This window comes from Nicotiana tomentosiformis, chromosome 12 (assembly GCF_000390325.3).
Source record: "Nicotiana tomentosiformis chromosome 12, ASM39032v3, whole genome shotgun sequence".
NCBI lineage: Eukaryota > Viridiplantae > Streptophyta > Magnoliopsida > Solanales > Solanaceae > Nicotiana > Nicotiana tomentosiformis.
This window is the reverse complement of record NC_090823.1, coordinates 132,717,164-132,736,382: the sequence shown is the minus strand read 5'-3', so window position 1 is coordinate 132,736,382 and position 19,219 is coordinate 132,717,164. Positions and strand designations below refer to the sequence as shown.

At 37.4% G+C, this 19,219-nt stretch overlaps 1 protein-coding gene across 1 annotated transcript in view; it reads left to right on the top strand.

Moving 5' to 3' along the window:
• LOC104090531 (uncharacterized) overlaps positions 1-13,479 on the top strand; it is a 40,235-nt gene extending 26,756 nt beyond the window's left edge. Inside the window, exon 15 of the mRNA XM_070191775.1 lies at positions 12,328-13,479. The gene's annotated coding sequence lies outside the window, so the exon portion shown is untranslated. The remainder of the gene's footprint in view (positions 1-12,327) is intronic.
• The last annotated feature ends 5,740 nt before the right edge of the window (positions 13,480-19,219 follow it).

The following is a 19,219-nucleotide window of genomic DNA, read 5'->3' as shown; positions in this document are numbered from 1 at the left end:
ATCTTCCTCCATTGGAGGGTAGACTCGTGCAGCTTGTTCTCTCCATCTGAAACCATATTCCCTAAAGCTTTCATTGGGCCTCTTCTCTACCTTGGTCAAAGATAGGCGATCCGGGACAATGTCTATATTGTACTGAAAGTGCCGAGCAAAGGCCTAAGCCAAGTCATCCCATGTGTACCACCTGCTAGTGTCTTGGCGGGTGTACCATTCTAAAGCTGCCCCACTCAGACTCTGACTGAAATATGCCATTAATAATTCATCTTTCCCACCGGCGCCTCTCATATTGCTGCAGAAGCCTCTCAAATGGGCCACGGGATCTCCATGTCCATCGTACGGGTCAAACTTGGGCATCTTGAACCCAGCGGGCAGTTGAACATCCGGAAATAAGCATAAATCCTTGTAAGCCACACTTACTTGGCTTCATATCCCTTGCATGTTCTTCAAAGATTGCTCTAGGCTCTTCACTTTCCTGAACATCTCGTCCTGCTCCATATTCCGGGATGGTTTCTCAGTTTCGACAAGAGGTTCAAAGCGAGGGGCATGGGAATAAGGATCCGCGACTTTGAAAGTTGGTTCTGGAACATAATATTGGGTATCTGGAGCTTGGAACACGGGTTCACTAGAAGATCTGTGAAGGGTAGCTCGCGGAGGGGCTACAAAAACAGGAGCGGATGTCGGAGCAGGGTATGCAGTTGTTTTGGCTGGTGGAGCATGAAAGGTTTGGGACGAGGTTCCAGGGTAGTGGCGATAAGGGGTAAAGCCTGGTGCGTGCTGAGGGGAAAGATCAATGGTAATGGGATCTTGGGCTTGTGACAGTGGTGGGATGAAAGCGGGATTTTCTGGGTAGTTAGTGGGGAATGAAGGTGGAGGATGCCCCCTGACCCAGGCTTGATACATTTCTGCCATTTGATGCTTCAACCTGTAGACCTCCTCTTTCAATTCAGACTCCGATTCTACAATCTCCCTTGGCGGGTCGACAACACCCGTGTCCAATTCTTTGCTAGTCATGACTGCCTTGCACTTTGATCTGGTGTTATAAGGGTGACTTGCCAGAATGCCAACAAACTAACCACCTAAAACAAAACCTGCCTATGCGCGCACAAAAACTTGGTCAGTTTTAAAAGCAATTTACAGATAGTTAATCGCACATTGGGTATGCAATGCACCTGAGCAGTTAACGTTCCTAGATGTTTTGCGACGGCTCGTATGTTTCATCCCGGCTTTTCCAAATTCTCCAAATCCTGACTTTTCCCTCTCACCTCCTGTTGTGTTTTGCTCCTTTAATTCTTATTCTTTCCCTTTTTTTTTAGTTTGACCCCTCTTTTCTTTCTTCCTCTCTCTTCTTTTCCCTCTCTTCTTTTAAGAATATGATCGAATCCTATGGGGATTGCCTACGTATCATGACGCCGCATGAATCAGATCATTACATAGTTCAGAGAAATAGATACGAAATAATTTATTTCATCAATAAAAGACATCTTTTTGGATTTTCTATTACAAGGACTAAAAGTGGCGATGACTGCAAAAGGAAAATCTACAGACTCGAAATAAAGTAACAGACAACCTTGACAAAGACGAACAAGACTCGGAGAAAGTAAAATACAGACTACTAAAGGAAATCAAAAATACATAAGAGCCTCCACTGGTACTCCGGAGGCTTGCGGGACATCAGCCGGTCTCCGCACGGGCCTGCGGGCAATATCTTCTTGAAGGCGATCTAGGTCAACCATCACCTGTCGGACGAATGTCATTACAGAAGCAAAAAACATAGACTTGGTCATGTCTTCACATTCATGGCATTTCATTACAACATAATCAGCTATCTCTTTAATCCTCATTCTGATGACACCCTTTTCTTGAAGCAAACGTCCAATCTGGTGGGCCCGAGCCTCTAACACTTGTGTATCTGTGTTGCTTTGGTCTTGTAACTGCTTCAGGCTTTCTTGTAGTTGGTAAATCAGTGCATAGCAATGCTCTCTTTCTGTCTTGAAATCCTTTGTTTGCTTGATCATTTCATTTTCCAGGGCAACCAGCTTTTTCTGTAAAATTGCTACTTCTTTGTCATATTTCTGCTTCAACTGGTGGGCTAATCTAGCGTGTTCTTCCGCACCTTTTGCCCGCCTTGCTTGAGCATTGAACAAGTCCCTTTCGGCCTTTGTCAAGTCAAAACTGTAATCATGCACTTTCCGCCTCAGGTTGGTTATAATTTTCTCATCTCTCTCACTTCTTGCTGGTGTCTCGGCGGCTATTTTCATTCTCTGGATCTGGGCTCGAAGGGCTTCATTTTCCTTGATCAACCTCTTCTTTTCCCCTTCATCTTCAGCTGTCTGCAAACTACTATCAAATTTGATTTTTTCGATTTGTTCTTCTAGCTTGCTTATGGTGGTCCGGTACTCCCTTTCTTTGGCTAACCAAGCCCACTGCTCCTGCGATGCGTCAATAAATTCTTGGATATGAGGTCTTTTAGTTGGTCGTTCGGGTTCACCACTCGTCGCGACTCTCTTTCCATACCAGGCAACATAACTAGGTAAGACTTCACCCCTAGACAAATCACGTACTCGGGTGTTTGCCCCCCAAATACTGGCATTCGCTCCAAATTTGGCGAACCGCTTCTTCGGGAAATTGGGCATCAGAGCGGATTTCGACCACATAAGTGCTAAGATCTTCATCTCTAGGAACTGTCTGGCATCTTCCCAGCTGTCTCAAAACCCGGTACGGAGCATAGGGTTGGATGCTTCTGAGACCCATTAGCAAGAAGTAGGGACCAGTGGCGGGCATATAAACAATCTCATCAACGGGAAGCCAACCCAATGTCCACTCTATCTGATCTGCGGTCGTAGATCGAAGGCAGGTAATCCAATCTTTGACCCCTTTCGGCATTTCGAATCCTGTTACTCGTGTACCAAACTCTTCAATGCAGTTTTTCCCCGTAGACCCATAGTTCATGTATCGAGGACGATGACAGAGGTGTCCGATCATCCACATTTGCAACAACAGGTTGCATCCCTCGAAAAAACTGGCTCCGGCCTTACAGAATGTGAGGGCTCGGAATATATCTGATACGATCATGGGTGCGAGAGTACTCTTGGCCTGAGTAGTCAGAACGTGGACAACCCCGGCTATCCGCAAATCAATGTGTCCGTCCTCCCTTGGAAACACCAAAAGTCCTAAAAATGCCACCATGAAGGCAAAACATCTATGGGTCTCCCATTTTGATCGGTTTCCTTTACTGCAGAGTCCATTTTCAGGGTCTTCGAATCCCCCTAGATGCCCGTATCGCTGATATAGAAAATGAAAAGTGGAAATTCCCCGTGCTAGACTTCCCGTCTTGATTTGTCTGCTTATCTTTAGTAAGTCCAGAAACTTGTGGGGAGTAACAGTCCTTGGAGATACCAGGTACTTGTGTCTCAGTCCTTCCGTGCTCCCAGTATAACCCGCCATTTCTTCCAAAGTGGGCGTAAGCTCAAAATCTGAGAAGTGTAAAACATTATGAGCGGGGTCCCAGAATGCCACTAATGCCTCTATCAGGTCCCTTCTAGGTTGAATTTTCAATAGTCCAGTGAGCGCCCCTAGGTATTGGTTGACCATATCTCGTCCTTGTTTTCCCAAATCCTCCCACCACATGTGGAGTGCCAGTGGAATCTGATCCATAACCTTCACAGGTAAGTTCTGAACGGTGCTCATTCTGCACATTTTAAATTAGGGTGACTAGATTAAAATTTTGTACAAAACTGACCATGAAAAGATTACTATCATTATAATTTTTGAAAAATATAACCGAAAACAAATCACGGCCACTTTTGCAAATACGGCCTTTCAACACTTCGGAGGAGAAGATTTTAGGGCTGTGTTTGCGAAGTGATCAAAATTTATTTATTTTTATTTTTTTTATTTTTTTTAAAATAAGGACTTGTAAAAAGAAAGAAAATATTTTTGGAATTTGATTATTCTATTTTTTTTAAATTTTGAAAAAGCAAGACTTCTAAAGAAAAAAATAAAATATTTTTTTTGAATTTTGATTTTATATTTTTTTTTTCCGGAATTTCGAAAGAAAAACATCTAAAAAAAAGGAAAAGGGAAATATTTTTGGATTTATGGACTTTTATTTTGAATTTATGAAAGAAACACTTCTAAAGAATCTTGAATTTTCTTTTCAATTTTCGAAAGAAGAATGAAAATATTTTTGGATTATAATTTCATTTGTTTTCTTTTTCTAATAAAAGACTCCTACAAATAAAATATATATTTGTTTTTGTTTAAAATTATTTTTTTAATCTTTTATTTGTTTGGGATTTTCTATAAAAAAACAAAACTCCTAAAAGAAGGAATTAAAGGAAATACTTTTGAATTTTTAAAAAAATGGGGTCTCAAAAAAAGACTTTCTAAAGAAGGAAATAAGGGAAAATATTTTTAGATTTTTGAAAATTAGGGTCTAAAAGAAAGACTTTCTAAAGAGGAGATAAAGGAAAATATTTTTGAATTTTTTTTGAAAATTGTGGGCCGGAACCGATGAGGTTTGCCTATGTATCTCACATCCGGTGAGAATCAGACCCGCGTAGTTCTGCCATTTTTATGCACAGAAAAAATATGATTTGTTTTGGAATGATTCTCTCTTTGTTTTTGAAATTTCGACAGAGTAACGGGATTTTTGAATACCGGAATTATCAAAACCAGGTGTTTTTCTATCTTACCTTACTCTTGGTTTTTCTCTTCTTCTTTTTTTTTTGGATTTTTTTTTTTTTAGTCACGAAGCCGGTCAACATACAAGCCAAGCAAATTAATGCGCAAGTAGCACGTAAAGAATGCATCAGGATGGTCCTTTAATTTTGAGTACACCTGTCCTAGACGAACCCAACCCCTGTGTTGAGTCCCCTAAGTCAAATGCACGTGATGCAAGCAAACGTACCTACTAGGGATCCGGCACGAGGCTATATTATTCTAAGTTTAAATCCTGGGTGCATTGTTCTAGACCTGGCTTACCCGAGCGGACAACTCGAGCCGGGGAGGGGTCGAGCCGAGGGGGGCAACGTACCGGTAACCAAAAGGCCATCCGGCTTTGTAACTGATCTGATCCTCGTTCTAAATTAGGGTATGACACTAACAGAAAAGAAGTCACGCCAGCGTGCACTTCCCAGAAGATTTAGAAGACTCAGAGAGGAGAATGGTTTCGTGACAGTTTATATACAGTCCAAACAATATCAAAGCAGTAAAAATAAGCAGTTAGCACATTAGGTTCAAATACGTAAAAAAACCAGATAATAAGTAAAAGCCAAGTATAACAGTCATCTAAGCTCGAATTCTAAAACCTGAATCAGAGATTCTGGGAGGAAGTCCCCAGCAGAGTCGCCAGAGCTGTCACACCTCCTTTTTCCCGATGGGGCGATAGGGATAAGTGAGTTTTTCCAATTTAAGTGACATTAATCGAAATGGGATTATTTATTTATTTCAGATTCGCCACTTGGAATAATTTATGGTGTCCCAAGTCACCGATGTATTTTAAATCCCAAATCGAGGAAATTGACTCTATTTTATGGTCCGCGAACACAGAAGATCGGGTAAGAAATTCTGTTAACCCGGGAGAAGGTGTGAAGCACTCTCGAGTTTCGTGGTTTTAGCACGGTCACTTAACAATCAATACTTGGCCTAATTGTCTGATTTATTACATATTTAAAGCCTATTGTGCATTCTTACTTTCTAAAACACTTTTAATCATTTATGGAATTATTTCTGGAACAAGTCACGATGTCGTACACTTGTCGTTTTGGCACACGTCGCAAACCGCGCCACATGAAATGCACCCGCAATTTACGACAGGCTTATTTTTATTATTATTTGAAGTTATGGCCGAGTCACGTGAAACGCACACTCGAATTGGGGTTACGTATCATAACTATGCCACGGGAACCGTACCCATAGTCACGATAATTTATTAATCGCGCCTAAAGTAAGCTACGATATTCATGGGTGATTATTGTTCTAAACTAATTCGAGATTCAAATGTATGGGTCATGACTTATGTATAAACATTTTGAGTTTGAGCAAATGGTTTTAATCGTCCAGTTCTTTAATGGGTGATCAAATGCAATCCTCTACCTTGTATTCCACGGATTAGTGGCTGACTATATTGTTCTTGATGGAAGCCATGTGAAATAGCTAAGGGTAGGGGTCATTAATAACTAATTATGTGTTACAGGGATGTTTGTGATTATTCCAACTTAACTTTATTTTTGTCATTACATGTTTGCTCAAACAAAAGGAAACCAACATGAAAAAAAAAAAACATTGCCCAAAAGGTTCCGTCTTTCAAAATCAGACATAAAGTTATCCATGACAGATCAACGTTTCAACAAATCTGCTATTGAATTACCAGTGACTAAGGCGACAGTAAACTTATAGCTCGATCAAACTGGGCCGAGTATGTCAGTACAATATTCATGCCTAAACAAGGAATTTTAACATCGTAAAAGCAGTCACATAGATAATCCTTCATTTTCTAACAGTGATAAAACACTTCAATTCTTCCAAATCAGGAACGGATCGTGCGTGGGACGGATTCATGGACAAATAAACTTCAACTATTTCATATGATTACTAAAATTAACTAAAATGGCAGAGAACACAGAATCATCAGAGACATACTACTTAAATCAATATCGGTTACCAACTTGATACTAACAGAAGTATATTTAGAGAAAACTAAGTAACATGCTGAAGAGCATTGAGATATAGTAATCAATTTCACAAAGAAAATAACAAAAATAACATAACAGAACGGTGAATCGACAGCTTGCCAGGAATTTAACATTTTTTCATATTCAGTAGCAAATACAAGCAAATACAGATTTAGGCTTTAGACATATTGAATATAGAATCAGAATCAACCAAAAACATAATAGCTTCAAAACTTAACAGAGAAAGTAAATCGAAATAAATCAATAATTACACATAACGAATCTATGAAACGGGACAGAATCGGCACATAAACAAATTAATGTTTTCATTTAAGATTCAAACAAACTGAAAATCGCAAGAAATATTGCAAGAGTTTAACCTAAACAAATCCAGCTTCATTTATAATTTAGCTAAAGCTAAACAAGGTGGCTAAACGCACCTCTAGATAGCAGAACAGCAACAAAGAGAAATCTGCACTTCAAAAGGCAGCTTCTCGAGCAGCGGCGAACTCAACAACTTCTCAATCGAAGTCCAATTTTCAACTCAAAAATCCAGATTGAAAAGAAGGGACGGAATATATTTTTTCCAAATTTTTAGACAGTAATTAAAATAGAATGGAACAGACGAACACTGAACAATTTTTTTTTTTTTTTTTGTTTTGTTCTGAAACTAAACCAGAAACTCAACAAGAAGATCAACCATTGAGAAGAAAAAAGAACGTTTTTAGAACCCTAGCTTTTCTTTCCGATTTTTCCTCTCTGAAATTTTTGTTTTCCAAAAAAAAAAGACCCCTAAGAAATCCCTTAACCTCCCTATATATACCCAAACCAGAAATTGTCATACCTATTTTCTTCAAGTTGTGCCCTAAAATTCCTCTTTCTGTCCAAAAAATCCGCGAGAATCCGATTCTCTTTCTTGTGAACCAAATCGGACAAATGGAGGTCTAGGATCTTGAATCTCTCAGATCCTACGACCACCATTCATCCGAGATTGTTCTCAATACAAAAAGCGCGTGAAGCCTAAGGGAGAGAAGAATCTTTTCTGTCAGAGGTCGTTACGGGACGGGTGATGTGGAGGAGGGAGGGTGAAGGAACCACGTGCGTGAGTTGGAGGGAGGGTGAACTCGCTTGAGTTCAAGCGAGTTTGGTCGACGGAGGGAGAGAAAAGGGGGTGGGCGCCGCTTGGTTAGGAATTAGGTTTAGGGTTCTGGGGGAGGGGAAACGCGTAACAGGCCTTTTATGTGGGGGGTGAGAGTGGACTGTGTCCGTTGGATGGAGATGGATTGAATGGTCGAGATCGATCCGTCCAAAACAACGTCGTTCGCACTTAGTTGTAAGACTGGACCGGGTGAGGGATTGGGCTTGGCGGAATTCAGGTGAGCGTTTGGGCCAAAATTGTTTTGGCCCCAGTTTAAAACCCAAACGATTTTTCTTTCTTCTTTTTTTCTTCTTTTTTTCCTTAAATCCTAATAAAAATTAATTAATTAAACCTAAATTAAGTGCTAAATCAATCTAATTTATAGGAATAAACCTAGTTATCTATTTTACCATGATTGATTAATTTAGACTAATGAAGGAAGAATTACTTAATTTGCATTTAAAAGCTAAAAATACAAAAAATGACCCATATTTTGTGATTTTCTGTTTAATAATGCAATTAACTTATGTAATTAAATCCTAAGTACAATTAAGACCTAAAATGTTATGCATGAAATACTTTAGACATTTTGGTATTTTCTCATGATTTAAAAATGTTAAATATGCAAATAAATGCAAACAACAATTAACCGAAAATCCCTACAAATTCTGTAAAACCTAAAACAATTTAGAAAAACTCTATTTGTGAATTTTTTGTAGGAGTATTTTAGTCGGGCAAAAATCATGTGCTCACACCGGCACTTTGTGACCGGATCGCAGAAGAATTGGGTGAAGCTTCTGGATGCTGCTCAACTGTGTTTCAATTCACAAAAGAGCTCAAGTACCATTAAAAGCGCTATTGAAATTATTACCGGACAGCAACTGCTACTCCCACACACAGTGAACGCACCAAACATGTCAAAATCTCCTCGGGCCGCTAGTTTCTCAAAAGAATGGAAGCAAAATTTGGAGATAGTGCGGAGCTATCTTGTCAAAGCCCAAAAGCGGATGAAGAGGCATGCTGATCAGAATCGCCGCTTTGTTGAATACCAGGTGGGATACAAAGTGATGGTCAAAATCCCAAAGCGGTACTTGTTTGCAGGGGTCCATGACCTTCGCCTATTACAAAAATATATTGGACCCTTGTCCATTGAAAGACGCATTGGGAAAGTTGCATACCAGGTGGATACCCCAGCTTGGTGAAAAATCCATCCTGTTTTCCATGTCAGTCTCCTGAAACCTTTTTGGGAAGATATGGAGGATCCTTCACGAAGCCAACTCACAATACCAAGTATTTGAGGCCCCAATTCAACCGGGAAAAGGCGTGCTAAAGCTATTCTTGATGATCGAGTGATTCACGCCTCAAGAAAAGATCACCAGGAGTTCTTGGTAAAATGGCAGGGATGTGATGCAGAGGATAATACTTGGGAGAGGGGAACAAACCTCAAAGCCTACAAGAGCCTGATTGATGATTACCTTACAAGGAAGGCGCCGAGGACGTCGCCAACTCAGGTGGGAGAGAATGTCATGGGCGGCTTTCCAACCATGCCCCATGACCCCTTGGACGCGCCCCGTGGCGTCCTGGCCAGCCTCCCAACGCCCGTCGCCACGGTCGACCCCGTGGTCTCGGCAGCTCCAAGTGACAAGCGCGCATGTGCCTCTGTCGCCCCACTGATAGCCATTGCCAATGCCCAGCCACAGGCAGATGCCAACAGCACCGCGCGCGTAGACAATGCCGCGCGCGCAGACCCTGATGCTAAAGACAAAGTTGCTGCCAATGGACTTATTGCTGCTTTGTAGAAGACTAAGTCCTTTTCATTGTAAATATAGAGTAGTTTTGCTGCATTTTCTTTAAGTGTGATTTTCTAGCTTTCATAGATCTAGTCATGTAACTTTGGTTTATTTTTTTTAAGCATTATTAAGGGGGACCAAGCAATCAAAACTTTCAAGCAAGCAAATAATTCTCTGTACTGGTGTCTCCCCCTCCCTCCCCCCCCCCGACACCGTCTTGTTTTCTGTAATAGCTTTCATTCAATGCAATTAAGCTTTCTTTCATTCTCAATTCTCTTTTCTGCTCTCTTTCAATTGCTCATGACATTGGTTTTTCCGTACGGCACTGACAATCTAGTCTAGCGTACGGAGGGGACCTCAGTTGGCGGACATCAACCGTACTGACATCGGTTGCTTAGCCTTACGTCGCCCTTCCAAGGAACTTCAGGAAGGTGCCGCGTAACATAACTAGTGTAGCTAGAAGTGTTTGGATAGTAGATTCTGGAGTAACTAATCACATGACCTCTGCAAAAGAACTTCTTTTTGGCATTACTCCACTTCCTGTTCCCTACTTAGTCAGTCTACCAAATGGATACAAAGTAAAAGTCACATGCACAGGGTCACTCACTCTGAATTCTTCATTTGTCTTGCACAAAACGCTTTACATACCTACTTTCAAGTACAATCTCATCTATGTGCATAGGCTGATTCAACAGTTTTATAGCATAGTCATTTTTACTTCTTGTTCCTACTTGATACAAGACCTTTCTAGGAAGAAGCTTCTGGTTCTTGGTAGACTGGACCAAGGGCTATACAAACTTCATCACCTTCCTAGTTCATCCCCTTCTGGTTCTGTTTTAAATAATGTTGTGCAGAATGTATCTAACTCATCTTTGAATACTTCTGTCTGTAGCCTAAATAAATATGTAGTTCCCTCTGTTTCATCTGTTCATTCTGTACAACATATGAATGCTCTTGATATGATTTGGCATAATAGAATGGGACATCTTCGTTTTACAAAATTGAAGTGTATACCTTCTGTTTCTTCTGATTTGTCTACTAAACAGTCTTTTATTTGTTCTATCTGTCCTTTGGCTAGACAAGCTAGATTGTCTTTTCCCGGTAGTACATCCAACTCTACTTCTCTGTTTCAACTCATTCACATTGATACATGGGAGCCTTATCATACCCAAACTTATTCTGGTACTAAATATTTTTTGACAATTGTAGATGACTTTAGTAGGGAAACTTGGACACATTTAATGAGTTCCAAGATCATTGCCTTTAATTTACTTAAAGTTTTTATTGCCATGGTGAAAATATAATTTAATCTTTTTGTTCAAACAATCATAAGTGATAATGCCTTGGAGCTTGGTTCTTCAAACTTAGCCTGCCAATTATTTTCTGATAATGGGATCCTGCACCAAACTACATGCCCTCATACACCACAACAGAATGAGGTTGTTGAAAGAAAACATAGACATTTGCTGGAAACATCAAGAGCTCTATTGTTCCAATCCAAACTTCCAACAAAATTTTGGGGGGATTATGTTTTAATAGCCACTTATCTTATAAATAGATTTCCTTCCTCTGTTTTATCTAACAAATCCCCATTTGAAATTCTGTATGGCAAAGCACCATCTTATAGTCATTTAAAAACTTTTGGTTGCCTTTGTTATGCAAGTGTGCCCAAGTGTCATAGGGATAAATTTCAACCTAGGGCTGTCCTTTGTGTCTTTATTGGTTATCCTTTTGGCAAAAAAGGCTACAAGCTTTATAATCTTAGAATAAGTCTATTTTTGTCTCCAGAGATGTCCTCTTTCATGAGTCTATTTTTCCCCTCCATCTCAATTATTCTTCCTCTTCTTCTAATTCCTCTCCTTTTCCTCCTGGTTTCCCTCTTTATCTTGATGAATCTACCTCTAGTTTTTCCTCTGATCCTCCTCTTTCTCCTTCTTCTTCCATTCCACTTCCATCTGTCACTTCTTCTCCTACTTCCAATTCACCAGCTCCTGTTTCACCTCTCCCTGCAGTTAGAAAGTCTTCTAGAAGTCATCATCTTCCTTCTCATCTTCAAAATTATGTAGTTCAGCTTCCTCCTTCTATTTCTTGCTCCTCTACTGCCTCCACTTCTGTTGCTCAACATGCAGCAATTGAGCCTCACTCTTATGCTCAGGCTGCTGCCAATCCAGCTTGACAGGAAGCCATGAGGAAAGAGTTTGAGGCATTGGAAGTTAATGGGACTTGGGATATTGTGGAACTGCCCAAAGGTAAAAAGCCAATTAGTTGTAAATGGGTGTACAAAATCAAATATAAAACTGATGGTAGTGTGAAAAGATACAAAGCTAGGCTAGTCGTACGTGGAGATACACAAATAGAGGGTATTGATTTTCATGAAACCTTTTCTCATGTAGTCAAAATGTATACTATTAGATATCTTATAGCTTATGCTTTTAAACATAAATGGTCTTTATTCCAATTGGATGTCAATAATGCCTTTTTACATGGTGATTTGGATGAAGAGGTGTACATGAAACTCCCCCAAGGGCTTAGTGTTGCTTCTGACTTTTATGTTCATACTTTGGTGTGTAAATTGAATAGGCTTCTCTCCAATGGTATGCTAAATTGTCCCATGCCCTTTGCTCTAGAGGTTATAGCCATTCTTTAAATGATTACTCCCTGTTTATGAAGAAATCACCTCAGTCTACTGTGTTTCTCGCTGTATATATAAACGATATCATTCTAACAGGGGATGATATGCTTGAAATTGCTGCCTTGAAAAGTTTTCTGGATAACCAATTTCGAATAAAGGATCTTGGGCTTCTTCATTATTTATTGGGTATTCAGATTCATTATCACTCTTCTAGTGTTCTTTTGCATCAACAAAAGTTAATTTCTGATTTGCTTGTTGATTTTGAGTGTTTTGATGTCTCTTCTGTTGTATGCCCATTAGATTTGAATGTTAAGTTGTATTCTGATGTTGGTGACCCTCAGCCTAGACCTGACACATATCGCAGCCTCATAGGGAAACTTAACTTTCTTACCCATACTCGCCCTGACATTTGCTTTGATGTCCAACACCTTAGTCAGTTTCTCCAAACACCTAGAGTTCCTCACATGGCTGCTACTTTACATGTCTTATGCTACTTAAAGGGGACTTCTGATGTTGGTCTATTTCTTAATGATTCTGCTGATTGTTCTTTGGTTGGCTACTGTGATAGTGATTGAGTTGCATGCCGTGATTCTCGCCGTTCTGTTAGTGGTTTTTGTGTGTTCCTGGGTGGTAGTCTTATTAGTTGGAAGTCCAAGAAACAACAGGTAGTCTCTTTATCCTCCGTTGAGGCTGAATATAGAGCAATGAGCAAAGTTGTTGATGAGTTGTCTTGGCTGGTCCGTTTGTTGTCTGACTTGGGCTTACAAGCCCCCACTCCTCTCCCTGTTTTCTGTGACAATCAAGCTGCCATTCACATAGCCAAGAACCCTGTTTTTCACGAGCACACCAAGCATATAGAGGATGACTGTCACTTCATCCTGACCAAGTTGGATGATGGTTTGATCTCTTTACATCATGTTTCTACTAATTTTAGTTGGCTGACATTTTTACCAAGTGCTTAACAGGTGACGTTCATCATTCTTTGGCTGCCAAGTTGGGTGTGTGCCCACCCTCCAACTTGAGGGGGGAGGGGGATGTTGGAGTTACATAGTCTATGCAGAAGCTTGATATGTATTTATTTGTATTGGGCTTAACAGCCCACACTCTGCCGGGTCGGCCCACATAATTAGCATTAGTTCTTCACGTTTTTACCCTTGTATATAAATACAAACTCTAGAACCTTCAGCAGTAAATAGATTCATTTTTACAAAAAGGATGAATAAAATTACAGCATTGTTCTTCTTTGTTCTTCCTTCTCTTAAGCCCTAATGTACTATTTCTTCTTTGATTTCTGGTACAAATCGAAACTTTACACGAAAAGAAGAATTCTTTAAAAATATAAGAAGAAAATGAATGACGGCTGCTGAGAATCGATTGCTTATTCTTTCTCTATTCACTTTTTCTTTTTCTTCTTTTTTTTTAAAAAAAAAACTTTTACAAAATTCATATTTACTGGCTCGATTAATCTGAATATTTCAAAAAAAATATTCTCTACCAAGAAATTCCCCATTCCGCACTCGATTTTACCCATAATAATGCGGAGAGAGCAATTTAGCTTTATTTCTTACATTTAATTTTAAGGGCTATTTTTACTTTTAGCCCACGCTAGAAACTATTTATATTCTGTAGCCGAAACCGGAAACTCTAGATACAGTGACAGGAGCAAAAAAATATAGAAGCTACAACTCTTCAATCTAAGCTATCTAAGCTTGTCTTGCTGCTCTTGCTTCTTTGGCTACTGCTCCGGCTAAGGCTTTCTTTCCGCTTTGACTCGCCCCTCGACATACTAAAGAATACGGCCGATCCCATCCTTTATATATATATATATATATATATATATAAACTATGTATTTTTTTACTATTATTTTGAGAGCGGCTATACAATGTCATTTTCCCTAATTTTAACGTAATGAGACCAACTAAATAAGTTTAAGAGAGTGTATTTTCAAGCAATTAGATGCACAAGTCCGAGGCCTCCAGCCAAGTCAATGATGAACTGCTGCTTGGAAAAACTGTAGTCCAATGGTAGAAAAGAAAAATAATCACGAAACTAATGAAGAATTCTTGATAATATAAGAAGAAAATGATTGACGGCTCCTTGGAATTATTTACTTATTTTTTCTCTACACTTAAATGTGGATATTATAAATAATTATATGGTCATATGTGGCTGCTTGCTTATGTTTGCGTTATTTCTGATGTGCCGCAGCCTGCAACTTCAAGATTGCTCGTATTTCCAATTAATGTCTCATACTTAAGCCCGGATTATTTTGCGCACACTTTAAATATTTAATCGAATACTTATTATCTCATATCAGCATATGCATATGATAGAAGAAAAGAAGAAATAAGTAATCTTTTTATCTCCGTTTAACCTCTTATTTGTAGCACCGACTAATTAAGTGTTTTCTGTTTTTGGAATTTGATTTGATATTTTAATTGATGGAATTCGATGATTAAGATACCATAATTCAAACAAACAAATAATGAGTAAACTATTAATTCAGTATCCAACCAATCTTGAATAATTCAGTACCATAATTTTAGTCATGTATCCAACCAATCTTGAAATATAACTATAAGTTTAAGTCAGTACATTGAATTAGTTAGATTATTTAACCCACTATTAAAATACTAGTAATTAATATAATGCACCAATCATACCCACTGTTTTCGACTCAAATCATATATTTATAAATGTGACAGGGAATTTTCTATAATTTTCTAATTTACAATAAATCACATTCACTTTGTTCCAAGTGCTTTAAATTCTAGATCCTTATATACACTCTTCTTTTGGCATTTTATGTACTATTTATATAATTAATTGCAAGAATTTATTAAGGTTGTAAGAGTTTGTCGTAAGAATTTGACTAATGACTAGTAAAGTAAGACGTTCGTAAGTGATGGCTAAAGGTCTTGACATTATCTGTGGAGGCATTCAACAAGGTTTAATGTATCTATATTTTACTTTTCATAGTATTTTACAATAAATAAATTATTGAAGCATTTGATAGATGTCCTTTTGCTATTTGACGGCTAACCCCAATGGTTGTAGTGAAATGGATAAGATTCTTTCGTCCTTAATTAAAGAATTTAGGTTTATGTTCTGAAAATAAATAAATAAATCCTAATAGAAAATGTTTATGCAAAGCGAATCTGGATGAGTCGAAATCCAAAATGCAATATTGAACACCGAATAAAAAATAAAATAAAATATAGCCATTATTCCAGCATTTGAATTATGACTAGAAAGTGACACTACATTTGAACTTCAGTTAAAAAAGACCATTCCACTAATTACATTTTCTTTTTTGTTCTTTTCAGAAATTAAAAAATAGCCTGATTTACAAGTGACCATTCAAAAATAACTACATTTTCAAAAGTAATCGAAATTTAGCCACTTTTCATGTAAAGATAAATTTGAATGAAAACATTGTTCAAAATATAGAAAATACTCCAGTATAATATACCGGTCCAACATAATATGCTGGAAGTTCATACACAGGTGCACCGATCTCCAGTATATTATGCCGGAACTTTCCGTGTTGTAGCAAAATAGTTGCTATTTTTCAATGACCTTGCAAACGCTGGCTATTTTTCAATGACCAGTCCGAAAACTGACTAGCTCGTGCTATTTTTACTTTCATTTATAGTGTTCGTATTTTAATTCATCTCTCGGGTCTACTTTTCTATTATGTTATTATTTTCTTTCCTTTTGTTCTTCTCTCTCTAAGACAAGAGGGGTTGCGCTGATGGTAAGCAACCTCCACTTCCAACAAAGATTTGTGAGTTCGAGTTACCCCAAGAGCAAGGTGGTGAGTTCTTGAAGGGAAGGATGCCGAGAGTCTATTGGAAACAGCCTCTCTACCTCATGGTAGGGGTAAGGTCTGCCTACACACTACTCTCCCCAGACCCCACTAGTGAAATTATACTGGGTTGTTGTTGTTGTTCTTCTTCTTCTCTCTCTATCTTTACTTCGATTAAACTCTAAGCATAGCCAACAAACTGACTCTTTTATATCATTTTGCCCATGCCTACATTTAGGTGTATTCAATTTTGGTAGCAGCCAAGAATGAACATCCATAATAACGTAGTAAAGAGCTTCCACTTATAACTTATACATTCACTATAAATGACATTTGTCAAATATTTTTTAGTTCAAAGTGAAATTTTTCAACACGAATTTAAATTAATTGAGCTCCAGAATGATTATCGAACATATGACGAAAAATCAAAAAATAACTATATGTGACTTGTAATGTGATGGCCATAATATTTAGCTATTAGTATATTGTTAGTATTTGAGCCTGAGATGCTTCATACTTAACTAAAGAATTTATGATCATTTTTTTTTCCAATTCACTATAGGAAGATTTTGGGGAACATTTGACGTTAAATTTTCTTTTATATTTCCCTTATTTGTTTTTAATGGAAGTCACTAGACTAAATGTGGGAAATCATTACTTCGTCCGTCTCAAATTATCTATCGTGATTGCTAAAATTAGTTGTCTAAAATTATTTGTCATTTTAGAAGTTCAACACTAAATTATTTTTTTTTTCTATTCTACCTTTAATATTAATTGTTTTTGAAGATTTACAAATACCTCAATTATGAGTAAATATTAAATGAAGAGAGATTACCCCCTCCGGTCCACAATAAGTGATCATTTTACCTTTGACACACCCACTAAGAAAATACAAACTCCTAGAGAAAAAAAATATGTATTTACTAAATTAACCTCAATTAATTGTTATCTTGACATATTGGAATATATAAATAAGGGCAAATTTTGAAAAAATAAAATTAATTCCTTCTTGATTATGTAAATGGATACTTATTTTGGACCAAAATAAAAAGGTATAATGGTCACTTATTGTGGATCGGAGAGAGTATATCTTAAGACTTAAATAAAGATAATAAAACAGTCAAAAACCTCTCATATTTAATATTTTCTTAAGAAACGTGTAAAAGAGAAATACCAGCACTCGGAGTACATGTCAATAGATAATAAACTGAATTTGGTTCTCTTTTTTTTTTTTATTAATGATGAAGTGTGAATAGCAATTATGACTCCCATGTTTATAATCAGGTACTCTACCTAACCAAAAGATTGAAAAAGAGTGCCCCACTAATAAACTCCAAAGTAGAAAACATTCGATATGTCTAATAAATGCAAATGAACATTTTTTCATAATTTATAATATTTCCTGTATTAGAAAAATAAAATCTTTTTAGCCCATATATGTTAATCGATCTCTTTAAAAACAACATATGTTACTTTATTAATGTACCAATCAAATAGTTAAAACAATTTTAAAAAGAATATGTTCTAGGACAAATCGAATAATGTAAAACATTCACAATCAAAACCTATGAAGTCCCAAAAACCAAAAAAATTACAACAATATTATACTTTTTGGGGTGGTCTTTAATTTTTGATTCTCGCTTGTCCCATGAGCAGAATTTCAAGGTCAAAAGTTAAAAATCTTGGCCCATGGACAAATAAGCGACAATACTTATTAAACTTAAAGTTCTGCCCATGGGCCAAGCGATGACAAAACTTTAAGACCATCCAATTTGATCGTTACTTGTGTACTTCACTAACATTCTATTGAGGCTTACTCTTTAGTCAGCCTATTTGCAATGGACGAATCCCAAATTTACATTCAAACATTCAACATGTTAAAGTATAAATTAATCTTCAAATAATAATAATAATAATAATAATAATAATAATAATAATAACTAGAGGTCAAAAAAGAGCATCCACAATAATAGGGCAGCCCACCCTTGACTTGTCAAGTTAGTAGAGTCAAGCCAACCTTCCAACTTTCATTCCACCAAATCCAATGCCCCACGTCCATCCAATTATTTTTTCTGCTTTTCTTTTTCCATCTAATTACTTCATTATTTAAAATTTGACTAATTTGCATTCGCATTCCATAAATTTTATTAGAAGAGAATCACTTTATCAGAAGTTTCTCTATTTCTAAGACGCAAATCCGATACATCTTGTTAAAGATGAAAGATCTCAATCATCTACCATACTTATAGTGATCCTTCCTCCTTTTTCCAGCTTTGGTAAAACAACAAAGAACAATCATTGAAGGATAAATATTTAAGCATATTCAGTGTTTACACTAAATCAAAAAATATAATCTTAACAATTTAAAATTAAAGTAGAAATATACATAACATAACCTTAGATAAATGAGAAATACGTATATAAAATTTACATATTTGTGAAGTCTAAACAACAATGACTATAAATTTTCATCAATGAATAGTGTAATAAATTCGAAATTACAAAATTCTTAATTAAAGAGTTTTCGAGGAAATAAAGAACATTTTGCTATATAAAACTTTTATTTTTTTTGGTTTCTCACCTGGTCGTATTGGGGCCCAACCAAATTCGGATTTACGCCGGGAAGTCCCACATTAGGGGGTAAAGCGCTCTCTAACATACAAAGGCAACTCTATACCCGGGGCTCAAACCCGAGACCTCTGGCTAAGGATGAAGAAGTACTTACCACTCCACCACAATCTTTGTTGGTCATAAAACTTTATTATAAGTAAGTTAACTTGACATGAATATAGAATATTAGAGCTAATAAACTTCCGTAAAATTTACTCACCCTTCGTACTTACACCAAATCATGAACCGAAGATAAATGTATCACTTAATCATATTTAATTGATATATATTCCTACGTTAATTTTTAACTTCTATGATTAATTTATTTGATTGATGCAAACATCCAGTTACTCCATTTTCTGAACTCCGGATATAGGATTCTTAAATCTAAAAATAAAAAAAGAAAAGAAAAAGAAAAAGAAAAATCAAATTAGCTCTGAACTAACTACCTGTACCAGACACGCGAATCATTTCTGTGTCTTTCAAGGTTGGCTGCTTCCCCCCCCCCCCCCCCAACACACACACACTCTACTATGTCTCTGCAGCAGCCACCCATACCCCTTATATAT